Source organism: Pipra filicauda, unplaced genomic scaffold (genome assembly GCF_003945595.2).
Source record: "Pipra filicauda isolate LSUMZ 115617 unplaced genomic scaffold, ASM394559v2 scaffold456_size525446_pilon, whole genome shotgun sequence".
In the NCBI taxonomy this organism is placed as follows: domain Eukaryota; kingdom Metazoa; phylum Chordata; class Aves; order Passeriformes; family Pipridae; genus Pipra; species Pipra filicauda.
Window position 1 is genome coordinate 261854 of NW_024104594.1, and position 8549 is coordinate 270402.

Consider the following 8549-nt stretch of genomic DNA (forward strand, 5'->3'; position numbering starts at 1 on the left):
TACTTCACTTCCCTTTGAAAATGGTCTCCCAGGATGAGAGCTGAGCTGGTTGGGACTGAGATAGTGGGACATCTAGACCAGAACTGACACAAATGGTCTTCCTTAAGGTTTTGTTCCTCTTGTCATGGCTCAGTTAAAGCTGCTTAGGGGATCACTGTGTCATCTGCAGAGTCCATTTCCTGCTGCCATTTACAAGTGGATGGGAGACCTCTCCCATGGCTCCAGTTTCTGAGAGGGAAAAGAACCTTTCTGGAAGGTTTTGCTCTCTTTCTTTGTGTCTTTCCCTCTCTGTCTGCTAATTGTTGCAGCTTCCTTCATGCCCTGTTTGGATCTGGTAGCAATGGAGCACAGATGTGCTGTGGGCATTACCAATGAAAGGTTTGTGGTAGGGAACACCATCCTCTTTGGCACTAACTTGTTCATCTCCAGTATTTGTGTAGGACAAAGATCAACAGCTTTGGGGACAAGCTGATCTTCCATCAATCCACCTCAATAGCATCTGGCTCCAGAACTTGTGTCCCATAGAGAGGAGAACCCTCTTGAAGGTTCCCAGAATCATCTGCTGCAAGAACTGCTGTGATTTAAGGGCAGCCTGAGCTCAGAGTTTGGTCTTCTTCCCAAAAGGGTGATCTTGTGCAAGGCTGGGCTTCAGGTCTGTCCCTCGAACTTGCAATTCAGGGGTGACAGATTTGTCTTAAGGACAATTTGCTGAGTCTTCTTTGGATGGTACTGGGAATCACATCCATAAGCTAAACATAGCTGAGGAGGTCTGTCCCAGAGCCACTCCAGCTCACCTGCCTTAGACTGACAGCTGCCCCAGGGCCAGAGCCACACTCTGTCCAGTGATGGATCAGGACACTGGACCCATTCATGATAGGTCATATCTTAGGACAGTGAGAATAAGTCCTGCACACTGTCACCCAGAGGAAAACTCCATCTTTTATCTCCCAATGCACCCCTCATAGCCACAGGCTACTGAGTAATATCAACATTCTATAGGGATGGGGAACAGGTCCATGGAAGGAGCTCATGTCATAGATAACATACCCCTAGGGCAGAGGCACTCCTGGGGCACTCACCTTCTGCTGCTCCTTTGCCTGTTCTTTATATTTTCCCAAAAGCTGCCTATAATTCACATCTGAACATGTGCTCCTTTCCTGCACAAAAACATCCCAAGACCTGCTCTGTCTGAGCAAATTTCCCTGCCAGGAGCAGAACAAGAGGTGAGCAGGGCTCCAGACCAATGCAGAGTGTGCTGGTGTTTAGATCCAAGCTGTGCATTGGCTGTGACATTTTTAAAAGGGTCTCTCTCCTGAGAGGGTCTCACTCCTGTGAGTGGCAGGGGCTTGGTGGTTTTTAAACACAGATCATTTCTGTGATGTGGTTTGCAGCACAACCCCCAGATAGAGGCACAGGTGAGGGGGTGAAGAGCTGCAACACAAGGGCAGCCAGAGGCAGGAATTTTTTAATTAGCTTTTACACTGGAAAAAGGGGTTTTGTGGCCACACTTTTAGCTCAGGGGAATCCATAACCCAGCCTTGCATAGCCTGGGCATGCTTACCACAAAAAGGAAAAGGAGTTAGTCAAACAGGGGAAATAAACATTGGGTTACAGCTAAAAGAACATCATTTCCTACCAAACTCTTTCTGTGTTTACCATATTAAATGATCAAAACATTTGCTCTGTATCAAACTGTGCAGATGGAGTATTAAAAGGTCAGCTGTTAACCTGCAGAGGCAAAGAGACTCCACATCTCTCTCTTAAAGATGATTCTCCATCCTGAATGGGTCCCCATGGCACTCCTATAATAACACTAATGCTCCAAGTGGCCCTACAGTGACTCTCGTTTGCAGTGCTTGGAACCTCTTCATTAAGACCCAAACTCCCACTCTGAAGATGGGTCCTGACTTTCTTATGGCACTTGAACAACTGGGGAAACTGAGACACAAGGAGATTAAATCCTTTCAATTTAAAAAAAAAAAAATCAGTTTTGAGTTCCTAATTCTCAGCCTCTTGTTCCAGTCTTCAGGCAGGTTTCAACACAGTAGAGTTTGTTGTATTAAATATTCGAAAAATCATGGAACTGGGGTAGTCTATGGATTGTGGATCTCTTCTGACTAAATTGTTCAGCTGTGTGGTCAGTAATTCTAAAAGAATTGAAATGAAAATATCTCTGATACCCGAAAGAACAGAAAAATCAGGGGCAATGAAGAGCAAAGTGTTTGTATTCATGAACAAGGGCCAGTCTACCCTTGGGGGCAGCTTAAAAAATAACAGCTGTGTTATGCCTTAGCCTCTTTGGGACAGACAAGAACTCTGCACCAGGCTTGATCCTCAGAGCCTGGCAGGGCCATGGATTTGTTTACATTTTAGTTCAGAGGGGGATTTAAGTCCCTGTTTATCTTTAAGACTCCTGGTAGCTGCACGAACTCTCAGGTATTTTTCACTGAAGAACGAGCCCCTCAGTGAATCAGAGCCTTGTTACACCCCTGGAGCAGATGGGAGAGGTGAAAGCCTGGCCCCACCTTCCCAACCTGCTAATGGAGCAGCTGAGCTGGAATGCAGATGTTGCCACACTCAGCTCTGCTTCACAGAGGAAGCCAGGAGTAGGAGGAGGTGTGAGATTTAGAGCACATTTATACTCACAAGACAATGCAAATGACTTCTTACTCTGGCTTCAAGCCTGAGCTTGGAGGTACAATACAGGTTAATTAAAGACACAGGAGAGTGTGGGGAAGATGCACAGATTGGATGAAGCAATAGTGGCATGGCCAAGGCTGAGGAAAGAAGGCCCAAGTTGATTCCTGCAGAGAAAATTGACATCACAAACCAACTTTTTTTTTTTTTTTATTCTGAGAGGGGAAAGCACAGCATCAAAGCACTGAGCAGAGCTGGTGCAAAAGTGGAATGGTCACTGTTGATTCTGGTTATCCCCATAACTTCAGCGACATGGGAAAACTGGGATAAATTTCTGTGTGTGCTATGAGTCCCTTCCAAGATGAGATGTCCTGTGGGTCAATGATTCCCTGTTCACCCCGTTAATGAGTCCCAGAGGGCAAAGAGGGTCATTCCCCACAAATGGTGAAACAGGTTTTCCCGTCTTTTGACAGAGTGAAATCACGAAGGCATGGGATGTGTTTCTGGAAGACAGGCTTCAGTCACACACCTTCTGTTTCTTGGGTCAGGACGGGGACAATCACTGGAAATTTGGCAATGTGTAGTGAGGAAAGAGTCAGCCTAAATGATCCCAGAACTTGTCCATTTCTCAAATACATTAGTGACCTTTGTATGCCAGGACTGTTATGCCTCTTTTATCCACACCTCAGAGTCTCAGAAAAGAAATTGGTATGAAATTGTGGTTCCAACTACTTGTGCAAGCACTAAATCTTGCTTTGTTTTTCCTATTTTCTTTTCTTCATTTTTTTTTAATAGCCATCCAGGCTTCTTTACTGAAGCCATAAAAAATGCAAGTTATGAAAAGCAAAAGAAAAAGGCTGTTTCTAGGCAGAGGAACGTGTCTCTGTATGTGTTTGTGGACTGAGCAGCACAAGAGGGGACCCGATCCTCGATATGTTTGTAGGATGCATCACACCACAGAGACCTGAATTGAGCCCTCCAGGCACAACTGTAATGTAAATATTAATTAACATTAATGGTCTGTGGCCTTGCCTGTCAGCTGGAAGCCAGCAAGACTGTGTGTGGCTGAGTACATTAATTTGTTGGAGGAGCCCTGAAAGCAGAATCTGGTGGTGTGATGAGCACAGCGGGTTTGTTCCCTCGTGCCCACCCCACTCTGCTTCTGGGTCATCTTCAGGGAGGGAAATCACCACTGAGATGGGATACTGGGGCTGTTTCAAAGAGCACTGGAGGCACAGGTGGGAGACAGGCTCATTGCTGAGCTCTGTGCCCTACCATGGGCTCCTCGTGTTGCCAGCTCTGGGCACGGTGCCATGTATTTGTCACGCTGGGAACACCGCCTGCACATGGCAGGTAACACTTCCAAAAGCATCCTTCATTCTCCTGGGCGGGTGTCTCCAAGCTGCACCAAGTTCCTCTTGCAGCCAGGCACACAGCAGTGCTTTGGAGGCCTCCAGCTGGAACATCTCAAGTTCCCGCTTGCTCCCACACTGTGGCCCCAATTCTCAGCATCAACATCTCACCCGCTTTCCTTTCTTTCCTCCCTCCCTCCCTCTCTCTGCAAGCACCTCCGATGAATTATTAATTGCAGCTCATCCAATTAAAGGGCTCCTGCATGTTAATAATTCATGGCTGCTCGTCGGAGCGCTTGGCTGGCAGGCTGTGCAGCACGAGGGCTGGGGCTGGGGTGAACTGAGAGGAGTGAAGTGCAATAAAGAAAGGAAGAAATCAATAGTGTAGCACAGGCTGTACACATCCAGGAGACTCTTTATTATAGCTGAGAATTGCTTTCTGTGATTGCTACCATCATTACTTCTGTATTTATTTTTTAACGACTCGTCCATCACGATGCCCGTATACATAACGAAAAAGGCCAACTGCACTAAACCAGTTAAATTCTTTTAATGCCTGGCACTGGGTGAAAGCAATAATGAGTTCATTTTGTCTCTACTCCCTCTCCCAGTGAAGGCTTCCTCATCCAGAAGCCAGTTTCATTGTTATCTCTGCAGGTTACAATAGATCTACTGCTTTTCCCTCTGGAAATGGACCCATCAATGATGTTCATGGGAGCAACTTGCAGCTTAACAGCTCTGGCATTAGCACAGAACGGCAGTTCCCAGGACATGAGAATGCCAGCAGGGTCTTCAGAGGAACTATGAGCGTGGTGCTGTTGCAGAACCAACAGGTGAAGGAAGAAAGGGAACAAATCTGGAAACCTCTCCCAAGGTTTGAGATGAGCTGGCATTAGGGAGAAGTTTTTCAAGATAGTCTGGGATGGGGGCCATGAATGTTAGAGGGCAGATCTGAAATGTGGAGAAAGGGACACTGTAGATTTTGGTGTGGGAGCACAGTCACAGGGACAAATCCCAGCCTGGCAAATGGCCAAGCTCCTTGTAGTCTCAGAAAGAGGCATACAAAGAATGCAGGGTTGGAAGAGAAAGCCAGAGAAAGTCAAAGGAGAAATTAGGTCCACTTTTTTTTTTTTTGCCAGCAATGGCAGAAAACTGAAAGAAAATTCTCAGCGAGGCTTTTCAACAAGGACATGTGCAGATGGACATCACACTGAGGCTCAGAGCCTCCTGAAAGGTGCCTCAGACACCTGGCAATGGTTTACAGCCAATAAACAACCCAGTAAAATGGTGTGGACTGCACTGAGCAGGAATCAAATCAAACAGCCATGTCCTCAAAAGTCTTTTGTCTTTCTTTTACAGGGGCCACACCTTCCTTTTATAAGCTTTGGGACTACGAAGAGGAGGTCAGACTTGTACTGGGGAACTCTTTTTGCAGCCTTGCATGTTGGGGATGTTCTCCTTTAAACCACATTTGATGGAAACCACAAAAAAGCCCACTGCTAATGTGTGGTACAGCCAGCAGTGCCTGTGGGTGAGCTTATTTTGAAAGGAATCAGGACTTTGTACAACATCTGCTTCAGTAAGGCTTCAGACTGGGGCTTTCCACCACACTGCAAATGCATAATATTGATGGAACACCACTCCTGCATGGGAGTGTGATGTGACTGAATCACAGATTTTAAAATACGTAAGAGCTTGGAGGGAATGGTTATTCTCTTTTTAGTGCGAGTGATTTTAGTGCTGATTTGAGAACCCTGAGGAGAATGTGGAGTTCAGTCTTCATGGCCCATTCAGTCTTTGGTCTCTCGGCTGCAATTTCCAATTAGTGCTAATTTGATTGTGGTTTCTGTGGTGTGGATCACGATGACCTTTTATACTCAGCTGACCTGGCACTGCAATTTGGTGGATCTTTCCCCATGGGCAGTGGATAATTTAAGCCTCTGCCTCCACCATATTTGTTTTGCTCAGCCCCAGCTCCTGGTTAGGCTGGTTCTTGGAGTTGTTCAGGCTCACAGTGGCTCACCCATCATTTCTCTTTCCAGACCCCCAAAGCCACATCCTAACTCCTGGCTCCACGTACTAAATGTGCACCACCAAAATAAGGCCACAGAACTAAAAACTGGCACAAAAGAAAGGACAAATCCCTTGAAACAGTGAGGGACACTTAGAGGAGAGCTGTGATTAGGAGTGGCATGGCCCAGCTCCGGGTGGCTGAGGAGGCAACTCATTACATGAATGGCTCAGCAATCAGCTGCTGAACATTCTCAAGGGAAAGGGCAATCGGTGAGGGTAGTTTTAACATCTCAGGAGGCTTCTCAGTGACCGTGTCAGCATCTCACCATCTGTGCAACACAGGGCAAGGTGGATCCTGGCATTGCCAGCACAGGAAGTACCCTTCCTTGCACTAGAACCAGCTCCTCTGTGCAGGGGTGGGTGACACGAGCTGGCACATGGCACACACCACTGCCAGCCAGCCAGCTCCGAGCCACAGCCCCCTCTCCACACAGCTTCCTTCCTTAAAAAGAGAAAAGACATCTTTTTCCAGATTTTTGCAGTATCTCAGTTTGTTCCCTGTGTGCCCACAGATCAATTCCACAGAATGAAACCAAAGGGAGCTTGTAACGTTGCTGTGCTTTTAAACAAGAACAAGATCAACAGAAAATAGCAAAAAAACCCACACAAATTTCTGTGTTTGTTTTTTTTTCTTTTTTTTATCTTTAGTGACATTTTCATAAGGGAAGAATTGATCTTGCCTCAACTCTGGAGTTGAGTTCTTTGAAAAACCTTGCTTTTAGCTTGCAATAAAAAGGTGAGAGGTGAGCACAGATGATGCCCCACTTCCAAACACCTTTCTGGAAGCTTGAATCCAAATTGAGTTCCCTTCCATCATTTCTTTTTTACAATACGATTTTCCACTTGTATTTCTCTCTTCTGTTTGCTTTATGTGTCTGTTAATACATAAGTCTGTTCTTTTTTATCTTGCTTGTATTTTTGGCACTTTTTTCCCCCCCTTTCCCTGCTTAGCACTAAACTGCAGCACACACATTGTGCTTTCAGCTGCCTGTGATCTGTCAGCAGGCCCAGGAGCTTAGTCTGAATGGGCTATGTAAATATTGCCTCAAAATTACAAATATTCAGCATGGCAGTAATATATGGGGCTTTTGTTAGAGCATCTTGTTTTATGGGCTTAACCACAGGCTGGGAAGCACGGAGATGTTGATGTGTTATTTGTACAAGGGACACACACTCACGTGTACACAAAAAGCCCAACGTTGTACAAATAGCAGTTCAGGCCATAAACATCATGGCAAAATTGCTCCCAAATCAAAACAAGCCCCAAAAGAGACATGATGGAAATGAAGTCAGACTGCATTGTTTTTGGGGCACACACCTTCCTTTTTTTTTTTTTTTTCCTCTTTCCCTCTGAAAATGGATGGAAAAGAGAACTCTGGTGCTGAGAAACCTATTCTGGATCAACACATTTAGAAACAAAATGTACCTTTGTATCTAAAAATCTGAGTGTCATGAATATTTAACGTGGGAGGAAAGAATGATTTTGTCAGTGTGTAAAGCAGTCCCAGAGAGGCTCGAATTCTGCCTGGTTTCTATTAGCTTTCCTTCTCTGTAAACACACTGAGTCATTTGCTGCAGGAGAGGTGTGTGAGCACAGGGAGGGAGAGGCACAAGGGTGTAAAGAAAAATCCCCACTGCCATGAAAACAGAGGGGAGTGGATTGGCTGTGCAAAGTGCTGCCTCCATCCTCATCCCTGGGTCTGTACAGCCAAGGTTTCAGCCCCACAATGGCATGAATTTGGAAGGTGTCCTGCACTGCTAAAAAAAAAAAATATCAAGGGTACATATAAACACTGACCAGCCTCCCACAGAGCAAAGCAGAGCCAGAGAGCCACCCAAGGGGAATCTTATATTGGTGCAAATGTGAACTATAAAAGCTTTCTTTAGCTCATCCCCAGTTGGTTCACACCAAACCTGTTCCCTGTGGAAAGACATTGTGGTTATTGGGGTGTGATGGGTTCCCATGGACCTCATAAGCAACGTGCACACCATGAAACCTCCAAGCCACAAACATAATGACAAGCAGGAGCTGCCTCTGGTCCAGCATAGCAGGAACAGTCCAGGGGATCTGATTTTGTTGTCCTGGCCTGGGGAAGCCTCTGGACTCAGCAACCATATCAGTACATACTGAAGTTGAAGGCAGAAAGCCTCTAAGTTAAGCATATCTCGAGAGTTTGGCTGAGTATCAGGGCCCCAGCTTGTTGCTCTCCATTCTATTTTTCTCTGTATTTGCTGAGATCACTCTGTATTTCATATTCCTTAGTCCAGTCTTTGGACTGCAGCAGGGCTGGGGAGGTGCAAATTTAAACCTGCCTGTGCCTCCTGAGCTGGGAGTGGGAGAATTTCTGGGGTACGTGGAAAGGGAGTTTAACTTCAGGAGAGGAGGGGGCTGCAATCTTCCCTTCCCTACTCTGCACCAGCACTTCCCAGGGATGGCCAGGGCACAGCGTGGGCTCAGTAGACAGATCTCTCCATTGCTCCAGGTTT

At 46.1% G+C, this 8549-nt stretch overlaps 1 long non-coding RNA gene across 2 annotated transcripts; it reads left to right on the forward strand.

Annotated features, from left to right (window-relative positions):
- The first annotated feature begins 1077 nt into the window (after positions 1-1077).
- LOC113982004 lies at positions 1078-6619 on the forward strand. 2 transcript variants are annotated; one of them, XR_005565313.1, is made up of 4 exons: positions 1078-1223; positions 4647-4822; positions 5349-5520; positions 6575-6619. It is a non-coding gene; the product is annotated as an uncharacterized LOC113982004 (long non-coding RNA). The 2 variants fall into 2 exon arrangements; XR_003538617.2 differs by lacking the exon at positions 6575-6619 and having other exon boundaries at positions 5349-5680.
- The last annotated feature ends 1930 nt before the right edge of the window (positions 6620-8549 follow it).